This window comes from Peromyscus californicus, unplaced genomic scaffold, assembly GCF_007827085.1.
Source record: "Peromyscus californicus insignis strain IS unplaced genomic scaffold, ASM782708v3 Scaffold_7__1_contigs__length_154581171, whole genome shotgun sequence".
NCBI classification, from domain to species: domain Eukaryota; kingdom Metazoa; phylum Chordata; class Mammalia; order Rodentia; family Cricetidae; genus Peromyscus; species Peromyscus californicus.
This window is the reverse complement of record NW_026294595.1, coordinates 125,321,827-125,339,765: the sequence shown is the minus strand read 5'-3', so window position 1 is coordinate 125,339,765 and position 17,939 is coordinate 125,321,827. Positions and strand designations below refer to the sequence as shown.

General features: G+C 47.3%; 1 pseudogene; it reads left to right on the top strand.

Moving 5' to 3' along the window:
- Positions 1-10,618: 10,618 nt before the first annotated feature.
- On the top strand, positions 10,619-16,664 carry LOC128101000 (sperm motility kinase X-like; annotated as a pseudogene).
- Positions 16,665-17,939: the final 1,275 nt, after the last annotated feature.

Genomic DNA, 17,939 nt, shown 5'->3' with positions numbered 1-17,939 from the left:
GCTCCCTTTTGATACGGAGTCGTGCTTTGTAGATCAGGCTGGCCTTGAATTTCTCATCTTCCTCCTGACCTCACGTGTGTGTGTGTGTGTGTGTGTGTGTGTGTGTGTGTGTGTGTGTGTGTGTTGAGAGACAGGATCTCTCTTTGTAGTCCTGGCTGTCCCCTAGAATTCACTATGTAGACTTGGCTGGCCTTGAACTGAGAGATCCGTCTGCCTCAGGCCTCCCAGGTGCTGAGATTAAAGGTGTACACCAAGCCAGGCAGTGGTGGCACACTTTAATCTCAGTTACACAGGGAAACCTTGTCTCAGAGGACCAAAACAAACAAACAAATAAAAGGTGTGCACCACCACATTTAGTCTCTGATCTCACAGCCTGAATTCTAGAATTAAAAGTGTGTGCCACCATGCCTGGCTTCCAAACCCTCTTAGTAAAGTTGTTAACTAAACAAAGTCCAGTTTTCTATTAACACTGTAGATATTTTTCTTGGAAATTGAGAGTATGCCTCACCCCACCACTAACACACTCCTACTTCATCCAGTGTTTCTCCCCTATTCCCTGTCCATTCTACATTCCTTCCCTCTCCAGCTTCACCTCCAGCCTTTTCCCCACCCAGTCCCACCCAGCCTTCCTTTGCCACTCCCCCTGCTGTTGCTTCTGGCCTGGTGGCTTCACTGTGGTATAAACTGGAGTGTCCTGAAAAAGCCACATCTGTGTTGAAGTGTCTATGGACTGAGGATAGAGTTGGAAGGTTGGAGATCAACAGCCAAAATGATCTTGGGCCATCTCTAGTTTCCCAAGTAGCCGCTCACCACCTGCTTCTGTCGATGACCTAAGACCCTTGTTGATGGGTTTTTGTTGTGGTTTTGTTTTTGTTGGTTGGTTGGTTTGTTTTGGTTGGTTGGTTTGCTTTTTTGAGAGCCATTGAGCCTTTCTTGGTTCTTGGCAGTATTGACTGGGGGAGGTAAGGTGCTTGATGAACAATGGTCACCAAAGCTACCCCATGCTTTTCAGTTCATTGTCTCACACTCAAGATGAATAAAGAAACACAGATAACTAGGAGAGAGAACTTCCAAGAGGGGGCAGGGTCCCAAGGGAGGAATACTGCAGGGCTGCCTGCCCAGTGATCTTTTGTGGATCTAATGGTGGGAACTGGATGGAGACTGAGGTCATCTTTATTGGGATTGGTCAGCTTTGGATGCCTTGCAGGGTAGGCTGATACTGGATGACAGGTTTATGTGTGTTCCTTCAGCTCCACTGGAGAAATGATTGTGTTTTACTAGCTCATGACCCATTACAATCTCTGGCCTTTGCAGAACTTCCCTGCTTTGCTGTAACCCACTGATATATTAGGTAAATGCATTTATTTATGACTTCTTCTGTGCCGTGACCACAGAATTTCACATGATTCTCTTCCATAGTGGAACATGTCATTTTTGGACAATCTGAATCCTTGTTCCTGGGACATGGTCATTTATATTTAGCTCAGACTATATTATCTCCTGTACTATTTGGAACAAGAGCTGTGCTTTTAAATTTAAAAAAATTGTTGTTACAGTATGTACATGATGGGTGTGCATGGGCTCATGTGTCACTATATTTGGGTGAAGATGTGTCTTTGGTCAGTGATTGGATGTCATATGAGAATTTTGAGTGCTTGGGAGAAAACTTCAAGAAAACAAGACAAGATTCTTGTGATCTCAGTTTCTGCAAAACAGAGACTTGTTCTTGGAATGTGCTTTCATGCTGCTCCCAGGTGTAGCAGATAGGAGTGAGTTCACTTTAGATTATTCATTGCAGCTGGCTGTGTTATTTGTTTACATGCCTCTATGAGAAAACATGCTTTTCCCACATGTGGCTTGTCCTTGTGATTGGACACTTTACCTGGGTGACTCTTCTTAACCCTCAGAGTATAAATTGTTTGATGCTCTGAGTAAAGTTGGCTATCACACAAGACATTAATTACTCCTCGTTTATCAGCACCATTCTCCCAGGTCCCACCAATGCTAGGACAGTAAATGCTTGGGGGTCTACATTGGATGGATAAGCTTTTTTTGTTGTTGTTATTCATGGTTCCCCGGAAAAAGGTCACTAAACACCCACGCTGGTCTTGAACTCACTCAATACTAGGCAAGCCTTAGATATTCCATCCTTCTCTATCAGCTTCTCTGGCAGCAGGTACTGAAAGGCTTGTGCTAACAGAGCCAACTTAAAGGTGTAACAATCATTCTGCCTCCAAGCCCCAATCTCTGCTTGATTGAAACTACTTGTACATCGAAATAAAGCTTTGTTCCAGGCTTGGTGCTTCTCGGTTCTCTCTGCTGTTTTGAGGCTGAAGTGTATGTATGGGAATGAGTACTTCACTGACACTGGCCAGATTACCTGGGAACTGTCTCCAGTGTAAGCACAGCCCTAGCAACTCAAGAGCTACTAACATCAAGTCTTCCCAGGATGCAGTTCTGCATTCCTTGAGGCAATGCTCCCTGGCGGGGCAAATCTGCTGATAGTGGTGTGTGTGTGTGTGTGTGTGTGTGTGTGTGTGTGTGTGTGTGTGTGTGTGACAGAGAGAGATGGGGGAGGGGAAGAGAGAAACAGAGACAGAGAAACAGAGAGACAGAGACAGAGAGTGACAGTGAGGGCGAATGGTTTCTCAGTACTCTAATATACAGACACATAAAAGGTCAATAGTAAAAGCAGAAAATCCCCACACTTTTACCATTAGACCCTGACTGCTTGGTACCTGACCCAGTGATGTCTTATACAAATGTTTAAAGCTAGCTTCCCGTGGTACCTTGTTTCAGATGTTCAGCTTCAGGAAACAATTAGTGCTGTAAAATGTACTATTTAACTAGATAATACAGACTCCCTCATCGCCTCTGATACAGACTCCCCCTGCAAATGGCCCACAAGATAAAACTAACCCACTCCTCATCTGTTATAAGACTTCCAGCCCCTCTCAGCGTCACAATGCAATCCTTTCTCTGGGTACTCACCGGCTGTGGCCTTACCAAGATGTATTTAATACACTTTTCTTCTGCTGTTTTTTTTTCTTCATTTTGGGGTGGTGGTGTAGTAAATTCACTTATAACACACTCATAACCAACCTGTCACTTTCCACAGCATCTAACAAGTCACCTTGCATCTCCTCTGGCAGGCTGGACCTGGAAAAGGAGGCTCAGAGCAGAGGTAAGGTGGACATGTGTCCCTACAGAGCAAGCTCGGGGCTCTCTCTCCAACAGCAAGCTACAGTGGAGACAAGTTAAACTGGGGGTGGTGGTGCACACCTTTAATCCCAGCACTGGGGAGGCCGAGGCAGGGGGGAATCTCTGAATTCAAGAACAGCTTCGTCTACAGAGCGAGTTCCAGGATAGCCAGGGCTACAGGAAAACAATTAGTGTTTCAGAAAAAAATAAGTAAAGACAAGTCAAGCTGAGAGCCTCCCAAGTCCATTTATATATCCCTCATTTTCAAGGTTCAACTGTTATCATCCTAGACTCAGCTTAGCTGTTGACCAGAAATTCCTTCAGCTCAGAACTTATTGAATATTTACTGAGTCTCATGTCAGCTGATTGCATGCTTTGTCTTTCTCTTCTTCCTATACCTGATTCAGTGCATCGCTGTGAGTGAAACCCCTATCAATGAATGAATGAATGAATGAATGGATGGATGAATGAGTGAAGAATGAAATGACACACCGATCAGACAATGAGGATCTCACGGAGTTGGGATCTGTCATTTTCAGCTTTTTTGTTCTACAGAGTCATGCTTTGAGGATGAAAAGCAGGAAGAAAGCTCTGTCAAGGACGTCTCCAGCTTCTGAGCCAGCCCCAAGGCATGGCTGCTCATCCTGACACCACCGGGCTGCTGGGGACACCATTCTTTGCTGTAACTGCAGATCGGTTCCACTGTAATCAATTGAAATGGTGCACAGAGGTGGTTCAGAACAAGACACATTACAGGAAAGCAGATGCCCTCTACTGGGTGACAGAGAATGAACAGGTTGAGCCAGAGAAGTGGGAGGCTGAGTTTCTAGTCAGGAGGGGGGACCCTGCTATCTCAAATGAGTAGGGAGGATGGGGACCCCCATCAGCTCTTGATGCTGGGCCGGTTCTGAGTCAGCCTTTCTGCCCAGCCTGAGAGCCATCGAGACTATAGGAATGAATAACTGTGAATGCGGGTCCCTGTGGCTCCCTCAGCCTGCGGCAGGCACTATATTCACATTACCATCTGTTTCACCTTAAAAGAACCTCTGCTAGATAGAGATTATTACTTTCATTTTATAGGTAAAGACAGAGACCAGAAACTCAGTAGGACCACGTCCAAGGGAAAACACAGCACTCTGGAGAGGCCTAGTAGCCTAGGCCTAGCACCCCAGCTGCCCAGGAAGCTGAGACAGGAGGCTCAGGCTGCAGAGCACGTCCAAGGTCAGTCTGGGCAACATAACTACACCCTGTGAGAAAATGAAACCATGCTAAAAGGTCGAGGATGGAGCACAATGGCAGAGTGCTTGCCTGTCATGTGTGATGCTATAGGTTCAATCCTAGTAAAAAAAAACTCCTAACTTCGCAGTTCGGAGAAAGACTGGAGCAATAGGACCCTCTCTCTCCTTGCTCTCTTGTCTCACAGCTCCACCTGTGGTTAGGTTATGGTTTCAAATCAAATCTGACTCTTTGCCACTCGGGTATGAGGTATAATACCCCAATACCTACAGCTTCCCTTCCAGCCAGTCCATTCCACATGTTCTCCCAAATATCCAAGATGTTCCATACACCAGTACCCATGGATTCCAGGCTACACACACACACACACACACACACACACACACACACACACACACACACACACTCACACACACACTCACACACACACTCACACACCCTTACCCGTGGCTTCCAGGCTAACACACACGTATCACCATCATCATCACCCATGGCTTCAGGCCAGTCCACTCTTCAAACAGCACAGCATGCCTGGGTTTCACACCATGCACATTCTGCTTCTCTGTCTTCAAGACACACGCTGTCTACATTTCATTGGTCTAATTCCAGGTCAGTCTGCACTTACTGTCTGTCTGCTACCCTGCTGGTGGGAGGCTCTGGAGTCACACAGAGACTGCAGGAAAACCCAGCCCTTCGTCCTAACCCAGAAGACACAATGACAAGCATTGATGTCACTGGAGTGCCACAGCCACAGTGTCATTTCATGTAGCCCCCTCCTCTGCCTCAGGAAGTGGAAGACACCAGCAGGGGGGCGGTATGGCTTCCCAAATGGCAAGGAGCTCTGCATCAACAGTGGGGTGGGAAGAGAGACAGGTGGAGGGGAGAACTGGGGTGGAGGGAGGGAGATAGTGAGTTATACTATCAGTTGTGACAACTGCCTGGGAGAAACAATGTAAGGGAGGCAAGCTTTTTCTCAGTTTTGGGGTCCATTCTGGGGTGTTGTGTTCAGTGGGGTATGCCCACCCTGAGATGCTGTATTCAGAGAGGTAAATGGTCACCAGGGTACATCTGTCCATCCTAAGGTGTTGCCAGCTGTGGGGTACCCTCATCCTGAAGTGCTGCCTACAGTGGCGTATGCCTGTTCTGAGGTACTCTCCACAGGAGAGTATCCTGAGATGCTGTGGTTAGCAACACATACTCCAGCTTCTTGCCACAGTGTGCCCCTGTGCCTGGCATAGAGAATGGGGGTGGGGGGGAGACTTTGCATTTGACGCAGGTCTCCTGGCCAGCAATGTCATCCTGGGGGCTGCAGGAGGCCTGGGAATCTATAAATGAACAAGTCTATAGGTGAGGGCCATCAAATGGCCCTGGAGCCGCATTTTGGAATGCATTTCAACAAATTCGCTGGCTTTCACCTAGTTCTCAAACCTGAGCCCAACACCCCCCCCCAACTTCAAGGTCACCCCCTGACCAGCGCAGCCAGGAGATTCACCTTTCTTTTAGCACCAAGGCTGATCAATCACCTGCACCTTCAATCTGGAAGCCTTGAGTGCAGAGCTCTGGATGTGATGTCCAGAGACATTGGTGACCAGACTGGAGCTCAATGGGGAGGTGGCAAGCAGTCAGATGCTACAGAGACCCAGCTTCTAAAAAGTCTGCACTTATCCTGGAATAAAAGAAGAGGAACAAATGAAAGCTAAAGGGCTTGGGAGGGAGTTTGAGGGAGAGAGACTGACGGGGGATTGTGGTGCTCTGGGCTCTGGGAATGTTGCTGCAGCCTCCGACCTCAGCGGAGAATCCACCATAGGGAGCAGGGTCTACTTGACTTGCACTGGGACCTGGAGCCAGCTCCTCTCTAACAGAGTGGCCAGGGCCTCCTAGTCTGTGAATCGTTGGATTTTAAGAGAGACTTACCCTGCATTTGTGAACAGTAACTGTCATAGCCTCTCCTCCTGCCAACCCCTGTGCTAGGAGCTCAGTTAGGGAGCAGACACTGGAGTGTAGGCCCAGCTCCTGGCGGGATGATTTTCAAGGATCCATAGGTTTTACCCACAAAGGAGACACTTTGAAACACACTCACCGCCTGGGGACTCACCCAACTTTACCCTGGTCCACCCTGGAAAAGATCCCATCAGGGCCAAAGTTCCCACAAAAGTGTCACCTGACTGTCCTACCCCTATATTTCTCCCATCAGTGAAGAGGCAGAGGCATACTGGGGAGGAAACTGATAGAAGAAACAAAATTAGCCAGAGAAAACAGAGAGTGTCCCCACCCCCAAAGAGAGGAGGGTCCTGGGAATCGACATGGCCTCCTGGGTACATGCATTCATGGTGGGGAATCCACACAAGTGCCTAGTGAATGTGAATGAAAAAATCCAGGGCACAAACCTTGGCACTGCCCTCACCGGAGCAGCAAAGGGCTCTTGGCCCTGGGCTGCATGTGAAGTGGTATGAGGGTAGGAGGTACAGAGGGATATATACCATTTCCTTTCTCAGTGCCAGCAACCAGAATCCCACTGGCCAGAGACTAAGTCACATAGCCACCAACACATGCAAGGAAGGCTGGGGGAGTCTGTAGATGTTGGCTCCCTCTGGGCAAAAGCTCAGTGACTTCCACTGTTAAAAAAGAGGACATTAATGATGAGGACAGGTGAGTGTCTCATTCTGACAGTGGTACTGGAGAGCAAAGTGTCTGCCTTGCTGTGGAAAGGGGTGAGTCAGGGTGGCTGACCATATTTGATAGTTGTCATACATTCAAAACGTAGAACTGTTTCTTGTGCTAACTTTACACAGCAATGCCTGTACCACCTGTGCACGGGGCAAATACAAACAAGGATGCTGCAGAAGGTTAGTCCTCTGAGAAGGCCCCGCTTCAGTGGGGAACATCTCTTAGGAGCTTTGCTAACATGAGCAGGCTCTTCCAGTCCTGATAACACTAAGGACCCCGAAAGACTGTGGGACAACCGCTGGACCATGACAGAAAGAGGCCTTCTTGGGATCATAGTGGCCGGCCAGCCTTTTAGTTCCTGTGCCCTTCTCTGCCTCATGAATGACCGCCAAGGGGAGCTGAGGCACAATTCTTTTTGCTCTGCTAGGAAAAAGTGAATTCATACTGACGGACTCTCATGTCAACAATCCTTTGTTTCCTGGAAACTGTCCTATGGAGTGTTGTCAGCTTCAGGTTCCCTTCAGCTGCTTCCTGAGGATGAGCTTACCCCTGTGGTGGACTCTGATAGAAGCTGAACTTCAGCCTCAGAGAGTGTTGCTCAACCCTGGGTTCTGTGTAGGACTCTTTACAGCTTAGCTCTGGCAGCATTGCAGACACTCGGTGCTCCCCTCAGATCTGAGGCAAAGGCTTGTAAGCCCAACATCTGACTCTGAATGTGAGCCAGAGCTAAAAAGCAGGAGCCCAGGCCTTTGCTGCTACCACTCCCAGGAGCTACTCAGGAGAAAACTTCCAGAAGTTAGAGTGGAAACAGCATGATTTGGGTATGATGCTGAGTCTCTGAACATTTTCTTTTTTTTATGCACTTGCATGTTATTTATTGATTTATTTATCTGTCATGTATTCTTCTCTCAGACATTGCATCCCAAGTGCAGTTTTCCCTCCCTCCACTTCTCCCAGTCCCTCCTCCCACCTCCCCCTCTCCCAGATCAACTGCTCCTCTGTTCCCCTTTAAAAAGAGAAAAAAGCAGCCGGGCGGTGGTGGCGCACACCTTTAATCCCAGCACTCGGGAGGCAGAGGCAGGCGGATCTCTGTGAGTTCGAGGCCAGCCTGGTCTACAGAGCAAGATCCAGGAAAGGCACAAAGCTACACAGAGAAACCCTGTCTCGAAAAACCAAAAAAAAAAAAAAAAAAAAAAAGAGAAAAAAGCAGGCCTCCCAGGGATAGCCACCAAATACGCCCTGACAAGATACAATAAAACTAGGCATAAACGCTTGTATCACATATCAGGACTGGATGTAGCAACCCAGTAGGAGGAAAAGGGTCCCAAGCATAGGCAAAGGAGTCAGAGATATCCCCCATTCCCATTGTTGGGAGTCCCACAAGAACACCAAGCCACACAACCATATGTACATGCAGAGGACCTAGCTCAGACTCATGCAGGGTCCTTGTTTGTCACTTTTGAATATTTTCTTAATCATGTAAAATAAAAAGAGAAAAAAAATTCCTTTTGTGAGAACCTGAATTTGGATGCATAGTTGTGCTTTGCTCAGGGACCTTCTCTTGCTGCAGGCTAGGGCTCTACTCAGAGAGAGTGTGGCAGGTATGTTAGTGGACAACTGTTCAAGGAGGAGCCTCGAGGGAGCTGGAGGCAGCTAACAGCTTAGAGACCCTCATTGTCAGGACAGCTAGGCCACCAAGGTGTCACTGTGGGAAGGAGAACTGTGAGCAGAGGGACAGTAGCACCCAAGCTTTCTCGGTAGAGCAGATGGGTGGAATGCACTAGAATGAGAGGATTGATGTTGATGTGAGAAGGTGCGTTAGATCTAAAACCATCGAGCTAACCCTACAGTTCAGCACCAGGGAGCACTGGCAGTGGCCCTCTGGTCCCAGCCCTCATGTGTGGAAGGCAGGTGCAGAGAATTGGGCCTGGGTTGTCTGCACTGGGTGCAGTGAGTCAGCGGGATCATCCAGCTGGGAAAGAGAGAGGGAGAAGAGACCAGGCAGGCTGGAACCCAGCCGCTCTGCAGCTTGTCATTTCGCCCCTGTGTTGGCCGTGAGGAACCCTCCGTGTGTGCCGTCTTGTGAACTTGGGGTTAGAAAGGCTTCACAGAGCTGCCCTAAGGTTGCTGTTTACAAAAGTCACTGGGTGGGAGTTGGGGAAGGGACAGCCTTGGCTGACGGGCAGAGATGAGGATTTCTCAGCTCTCCATCCCCTCCACCCCACCGGCCCTAACAAGAGCCCACTTGGGCGCACACTGTATCAACAGTGCTGCCTGTGCTCCGCACCTCTTTTATTCTGGAGTCTGGAACTTGGCATGTGCCAGGCAGAGGTGCCTATGGAGCCCGTCCCCAACAAAACCCTCTACTCTGAGTCTGCCACATATTCCTGGTAGACAGCATGTCACAGGAGCCCTCACAGCTCTCTGCCGAGGATCAGGGATATCCTCTGTGGCTGCATGGGATGAGAACTCGGGGAGCTTCTGTACTCCGATTACTAAAAGGGGTAGGGAGGGGCTCTGGTCACACAATTTGGTAAACGTGGGCTTAAACCATGTTGAAAAAGGGTCCTTTGAAGCTGGAGGTCTCAGTACCCTTAATTTGGGAGTCTGAGTTTCCAAGGAAGAGGTTAAAGGGTATTCCCCAAATGTACTAAACTATGGGATCCTTCTTTTGTGAACAGTGCTTGTCAGAACCTTGCCAAAGCACAGACATCTATAAATTGACCCATTTGTCAAATGATCAGAGAAGGCTTGCTCTGCACCATGATGCATGTGGCTCTTTGCTAAATAAGATTTCATTGTCTGATACATAGATTCCTTTCTTTACTGCAAACACGTGGGAATCTGTTGGTTCTGTCTGGAGTGTCCTTCTTTTGAGGGCTTTCCACAGCATGCACACATCTTGACTCTTCTATCCTCAACACACCACGGGTGGGTACTTGGAGCCTAGACATCTGTGACCATGTCCCTGTGGAAGAGGATCACTTCTGAGCAGGACCAGTTGGCCCCTTCTGTGTCAGGCACATGGAGCAGCTGAGGAAAGACAGGATTTTGGTTCGCTGCCTGGTAAAATGTGGGAAGCAGAGAGAGCCACAAGGACATGAGAGGCAGTCACAAAACAACTTGGTGTCACTAAATGCCACTGCCTTGCTAATCAGTTGGCATATGTTGCAGCCCTTACAGGACTGGGTGAACCCGTCTTGATCATGAAGTATAGTCCTTTTAAGTGCTGTTGAATTTTGTGTGAAGTATTAAGTACTCTTACTAAGGACTGTTGCATCTGTGTTCACCAAGGACATTGATTATACCTTTCTCTTGTTACTTACTGTATCTGCTTGGTTTTCGCACCTGAGTAATACAGGCTCCTAGGATGAGTCTGGAAGCATCCTTCCCCTCTTCATTTCATGCAATCGTCTGAGAAGCATTGGTGTCTGTGCTGATATTTTGTGTATGCTCTAACAAAGCTTGCCTGAAGATCAGTTGGTGTTGATACTGAGCATTTATATCAACAAAGATGAAGAGGTGGGAAGCGGCCAGAGGTACAACCCTGCAGTACAACCCCTATGATGAAGAGCCTTTAATGGAACATTACAAAATCCTAACGACCCTTCAGAGAAGTAAAATTGGCTAGCCATCTACTCACCCAGACAAGGGTAGCAGTAAAAGTTCTTCCAAAAAGCACAAAGAACATCTTCATCAAATCAGAAATTGAAATAATAAAATCTCTAGACCATCCCAATATTATTAAACTTTTGCACATAATCGACACCACAAATAACACTTACATGGTTATAGAACATGCCACAGGGGGAGAGCTAATGGTCAGGATTGTGGAGTTTGGCTACCTACTGGAGTAGGAGTCCCGTAAGCTATTTAAACAGATGGTATGTGCCTTCCAGTATTGTCACAGGAAAGGGATAGCTGATAGGGATTTAAAGCCCAAAAATATTTTAGTGGAAGGCAAAGAAAATATAAAACTCAGTGATTTGGGGTTGGGCATCAAGCTTAACATGGGGCAGAATCTAGCCTATTTCTGTGGAACTGTAGCAGGAATCTTAGAAGGTCTTATCAATAAAATCAAACCTGAGCTAGGTATTGGGGTGAACACTGGAAGGTCAGAGAGACAGAACAAGCCATAGCTAACCTCACCTGGCCAACTTCTCAACTGATCTTGTTTCCTCAGACTGGAAGCCTCTCAGTGTTCATCCAGAATGAATCTCAGCTGAACTGCTGCTCAAAACCTAAAAGCTTAACCAGCCAAATGCTTAACCAGCTAAAAGCTTAACCAGCCAAATGCTTAACCAGCTAAAAGCTTAACCAGCCAAATGCTTCTAGTTTCTGGTCTTCACGCCTTATATACCTTTCTGCTTTCTACCACCACTCCTTGGGATTAAAGGCTCGCTTTCTGGAATTAAAGGCGTGAGTCACCATGCTTGGCTGTATCCTTGAACACATGGATTTCTGCCTCTTGGAATGCTAGGATTAAAGGCGTGTGCTACCACTGCCTATCCTAAGTATCTAGTGGCTTTTCTGTTCTCTGACCCCAGATAAGTTTATTAGGGTACACAATATTTTGGGGAACACAATACCACATTTCCTCTCTTTTTGTCTAAAATTTAAAAAAGCTATAACTAATAAAAGAAAACCTATCTAATAAGTATATACAATATATACAGTCAAAAATTACATTAACAATGTCTAGTCCATTAACATTTGACAGATTCAGACAAAAAACTCCATTATATATATTAACAATGCCCAGTCCAGTAACATTGGAAAAACTCAGACAAAAAATTTTCATTACTTATCCTATTTAAAACAAGTAGTTCCTTTTTAAAAGTATTTTTTCTTTTCATAATAGATTCAGTAATCTACCTTTTGTCATTTTTATATCTTCCCCTTTTTCTTCAGTGTAGATTCAGTGATCTACCTATTTATCCTATTATTTCTTTATCTTTTTTCTCAGAGTAGATTCGATGATCTATCTCATATCTATATTCTCTTTTTCTTTTTGCTTTCTAGGGGTGAAGATATCTTTAGGAAATCCTGAAAAGAAAATTTTTGGGTTAATTGTCAAGTCCTGTATTATTTGTCCAGTTGCTGCATAATGAGAAAGTGCAGGGCTTGTTACCCTTCCTTATTGCACCGCAGAACTCTTTGAAGGTAGAGGCTACGATGGCTGTGCAATCCACATCTGGAGCTTGGGGGTTGCATTCTACTTTATGTCCACAGGGTGCCTCCCTTTCCAGGGAAAAACCTCTGGAGTACTAAAGGAGAAGATCTTGGCAGGAATGTACTCTATTAAATTCAAGCTGTCGCCAGAGCTTTGGGACGTGATTGCTAAGTTGTTAACTGTAAACCCTGGACAAAGACCAAGAATAGGTGACGGTTGTGGGTTTCAATGGCTAAAGCATCACAATGAAGGTTCTCCCAATCCCTTTAGAGAGAACGATGAGGACAGCTACCCAGACCCCACTGTGATGGTCATCATGGGGGTCATGGGATATAAGCAACGAGAGATAAAGGAAGCTTTAAGGGAGAAGAAATTTGATCAGGTGATAGCCACCTACTTGATTCTTAGGCAGCAGTCACCCTGGGGGGACAACTTTATAAAAAATCTTCAGCCCAAGAAGTCGGCTTGAACTTTGGACCTTACAGGGTCCCACGATACGAAAAGTGACTATAAAGAGGGGATCTAGTGTCCCTACCCTTCCACCTCCATGTTGCCCACTCTCCCTGAGAGTCCTGAGAACGACTAGAAGGGGAGAGCGAGGTCCAGTGCGCCTCCCGCCCTGACTAACCTAACAAGAAAACAGACCCCATTCACAGAATCTGCCCTTCGCGTGCACACGACGCTCACTTCATGAACAGCACTTGGGGGGATACAGAAAGCATTATTAACACTTCCAATGAAATATGTACCAGCCTGTCTTCAGCACCAGAGACTTATTCCAACCAGTTATCCTTGGGTGTGTCCAAAGCCGGCCCTAACAAATCAAAGAGCAAGGCGTCCTCACAGGATGTTTTATCTCATCACACCTCTATGGAGGAAACTCGGTGCAAAGACATCAACATACCAGGTGAAAATATCAGTTCGTCTCTCCCACAAACCTTGCCTCAGGAGGACCTCAGAGCACAGCCCTACAGTGTGGCTACAGCTGGTCTGAGAGAGAAAAATATCAGCTCATCTCTCCCACAGACCTCGGCTCAGGAAGACCTCAGAACACAGCCCCACAGTGTGGCTACAGCTGGTCTGAGAGAGAAAAGTATCAGCTCATCTTTCCCACAAACTGAATCTCAGGAGGACTTCAGGGGACAGCCTCATAGTGTGGCTACAGCTGGTTCAAAGAACAACATGACCTCACGGGATAGATCACCTCCATTCTCCAGCAAGGAGGCCCAGGATGAGGGTCCCATTGTATAAGAAAAAGAGCTCAGCCCATCTTCCCCAGAAACACCCCAGGGACACCTCAGTGACTGGTGCCAGATTGCACCCAGAGCCCCCTTTAGAAAGCGGGTGTGGAAAAGCCCACAGAGCAGGATTATGAAAGGCCTGAGAAGTTTATGTTGCTGCCTACCAACAGAAAAGAGGGAGCACCTAGCCAGCAACAAAATCCTGGCTGTGAGCTTGAAGGGCCGGGGAGGCAGTCGAGGTAACAGGTAGGTGGAGAGGCTCCAATGTTGTACTTCTGTATCTAGGACTTTTTAAAAAAAGGATCTTTTCTTTAAAGAAAAAATATTTATTTACTATATGTGTGTGGAAGTTAACTTGCAGGAGTCAGTTGGGTCCTAGGGAATGGATTAAGGTCCCAGGCTTGGGGCCAAGTGCCGTCACTCCCTAAGCTCTTTCCTGAACTAAATGATATGCTTTTAAATAAACAGATTATAAACATACCTATTTTAGGGGTAGGTGACAATATATTATCACACTAGAAAGCAAATCCCACAGTATCCTTCCTGAGAAACTTGACCTAGCTGTAGATAGACAGCAGAGGATAGTGGCCCGAGGCTGGGCATGGATGAGGAGAAGGATTGCTGAAGAGAGCACTGGGGTGGCAGTCAGGAGGAATCAGACAAGTGCCCAGCACAGCACAGGGCCAGCACAGTTCAGGACCAGCACAGCACAGGGCCAGCACAACCAGGCAGAAGACCTGCATGTTCTCCCAAGAAGCCCCTTTCCTGTGTCTGTTTCAAGTGCTGGTGGAGGCACCCTGCTCCCTGGAAGATGAAACCAGAGAGTGGAGAGCAGCGTGCTGAGGATGCACACAGTCGCAGGAGAGAGCCAGGTAGGAAGTTCAGATGGCTGTATGCCAGCAGGAAGCTGTGCCCATATCACAGGCTGAAACTAGGGGCAAAGTGTTCCTGTGTCTGCAGATGAAGACTGGGGAAGAGGGAGCATGCCACACCCTTCTCAGACCACCTGGACCCTAAGGACTGAGAAAGGATTCTGGGAGGCAGCTCTGACAGACTCATGATCCTCCTGACTCTCCCTTGTAGTAGGTTCATGATGGCTGGGGGTGCCACAGTTGTGCCGGTAAAGTGAAGCCCTCTGTGGGACTCAGAAATCCTTTAAACAAGGATCCACAGAGTGCTGTGATCATTAGGAAAACAGGCCTCAGAGGACCTTCTACAAACAGTGAGATTGTCAGTGCAGCTACCTGTCTCCAAGTGTACCTGTGAGCCATTAGAAGAGACAGCGGCACTGGGCCAGAGGAGGACCCCAGAGGGCCTGACCAGTTTGTATGTGTTCACGATGAATACTGCTGACCAGGTTGGAGCCAGACACAGAGGGATGAGTTTGCAGGGAGTGTCCGTCTTGTGCTCATTTGGAAGGTAGCGTGTGTGGGAACAGGTGAGTCCATTAGTTATGGTGCGGCTCTCGACACCATCCTGAACTACTAGACAGCTTGCTTCCCATCCCCACCAGATCCAGACACCATCACAACTCACCCCAGCACTATTACTGGTGAACTGCTTGTTGCTTTGCAACCTGAGTCATATGGATGCACTCTTCTGTACTCTGTATCTGGACAGACAGGGACATGGACACACACACACACACACACACACACACACACAACTCCCGATGTACCTTGTGCACAAGTTGACACTAGTAAAGTTTGCTTGAACTGGAGAGAACTCCCATTCCAAGCAAGGTAATTTCATATTCCATATGATTTCCCTCCTGGAAGTACCTCAAATTCCTCTAACTCAGCTTATTCCTGTCTCCACCCCCACTGCAAACACTTACCACCCTGCTCTACTGCTTCGCAGGAGCCATGTGAAGCCAGCACATGCCATGGTGCACACCTTGCCCCAGGGCATCTGGTCCTGTGCAAGGTAAGACCCACCAGCTGTGCTTTGAGTGGAAGCAAGGTGAAGTCTCGAGTGTTTGACAGTTGGATTCAGAGATGGAGCTGGTTCCAAGCATGAGCACAGATAAGACCTGTTGATGGGAAAACCATGGCAACCCCCGGCCTGACAGTGAGGGCGTTCCTCTGGGTGGCTCATGGTCTCCTGGCATATTCCCACCTCCTAAGATAACTCAGAGACACTTAAAGAGATTTAAGGGGTCAGATTCACACCCCCCCTTAGGCCCACACCCTAGTACACCCCAAGACCATACTCTAGTATACCCCAAGATACTATTTTGAACAGTATCTCACACAAAGATCCCAGATGTTTTCTTTCTGACATCCTGTAGGGACATTGCTGCTGTGAAGCTTTGTGTCCCCAGGCAGCGGGCTGGGAAAGACTGGTGCCTCTGCTGTCTGTGTGACCCTATGCTGGGGCTACCAGAGAGACTCCTGGGACTATACCTAGCAAGGGACATTTTCAACTGGATGGTGCTTAGAGCAGGAGATGCCACACAAGCCCTAACACACTGGGTGGAAGAGAGACACACAGGTGATGCTCCTCTGCTCAGGCCATGGGGAAGGTATGATTGGCTACAGGGTGATGGACAACTGAATGTTTGGTAATCTCACTAAAATGCCTTGTTTTCAGGTCTCGTTGATGGAAGAGGCTTCTTCTGATTGACAGAGAGGTTGAGCCAGAGACTTACAAACAAATGGACTAGAGGGACAAGAGAAAATGTCTACTGATCCGGGTAGCACCCAGGCCCTTGTACTAACCCCAGTGTCTGAGGCAGCTCGGAGACTTACCTCACTGAGGGCAGTGCCTCTCTGTCCTGGCAGGAGCCGTGTGAGGGTGAGGCGCTGCTCAAGTCCCCTCCATCTACTGTATGAGTCAGCTGTTGTTCCCTTGGTCACCTGGGCAGGGACACCACTTCTCCATCAGAAAGACTGCCGGCTGCAAGGGACAGACCTAGAGAACACTGACAGTAATTTGAGGGCTTTTTATAGTGGGGCCCCTTTTAGAGAGTGACATCGACCAATACCTAGAGAACTGAACCATGAAGACAGTCCCTAAGAAAAGGTCCTAGACAGTGAGAGCTGAGTGACTGATGACTTTATGCCTTGTGTATCCAGGTGAAGATCAGCCATCGAGGATATGCTCGGAGAGCTGGGCATAAGATTGCTCTGCAGAAGTGTTACTGAGAAAGACAGGCACCGGACAAAAGGATATATGGTACAAATATCTCTGAATAAAGACTGTTTTCTTACTACAATAAATTCCTTTGTATATTTGAACCACATGCTCTGGTGTCCTGATTTATATCTATGTAAACATTCTGACAGTGGGATTGGTCAGCATGTCTGTCTTCTGAATGCACCATTTCTCCCTGTGGTGAGAGCCGCACTAATTCTCCACGATGCACTTGGGTCTTCATTCTGTGCATCAGATCTCTGCCCTCTTCCTCCTACATACTGCCTGCTCTACGTCCTGGAAACATCTCCCATCCCGCTGTTATCACGAATGGAGAGTTTTGTTTAGGCTCCTCATATGCAGTATTTCTCTCTTTTGAGGGTAATTTTTCTTAGCACAATGTCTTTCAGGTGGACTCAAGTTGACCCCAAGTCTCAGTATCCCTCCCCCCTTTCTTTTTCTGAGACAAGGTCTTGCTGTGTAGCCTAGGTTGACCTACAACTCCTGATACTCCTGCTCAGAATTCTGGGTACTGTGGTGACAGGTTTGTGCCCCCTGAATTATAAGGCCTAATCACATTATTCTTCAACAGACATGTGGATGTAGGGTAGACACATTGTTAAAGGATTAGGTTTTGATTCGTTCTTGAAATACTTCCAACGTTCTCTGCAGTTGTCCTATCTCAGCATCATCAAAAAGATCCTTATAATTGGGTGTGGAAGTGCTCACAAGGCCCCTGACTCCTAATCACAAGGCACTGCCTTTGTGTAGCCTGTAATCTGGTTCCTTCCTCAACTTGTATTTCTGCCCTGCCATTCATATCCTGTTGAGGGGGCAGAGTTTCCTTCAAGGGACGAGGGATGCTCCACACTGTGTCTCATGATGGTTGTATCAATGTTTGCTCTGCCAAAAATGTGCAAGGGTCTCCAGTTCACACACAGGCAAATGTTTTTTTTCATCTTTTGATAATATCCAGATTAGTTCATATGGTGAATTTATGACAACTTATTTATCAATGGTTGGCCTATTCCCTAAACAAATGGAGTTTAATTCACAAAGTTCTAACCTATGTCTCTACCTTGGTGAGTTTTCCCTATCTTTCCAATAGAAATTTCAGAGTATCAGGTCTTACATGAAGGTAGTTGGTCCATTTGGAGTTGATTTTTTATGCAGGCAGAGAGATAAAGATCTAGTTCACTCTTCCACATTAAATGCCCAGTTTTTTCTAGCACCATTTGGGGTCTACATAGAAAGATGCAGGCCAGTCTGGGCTAAGCAGGGAGACT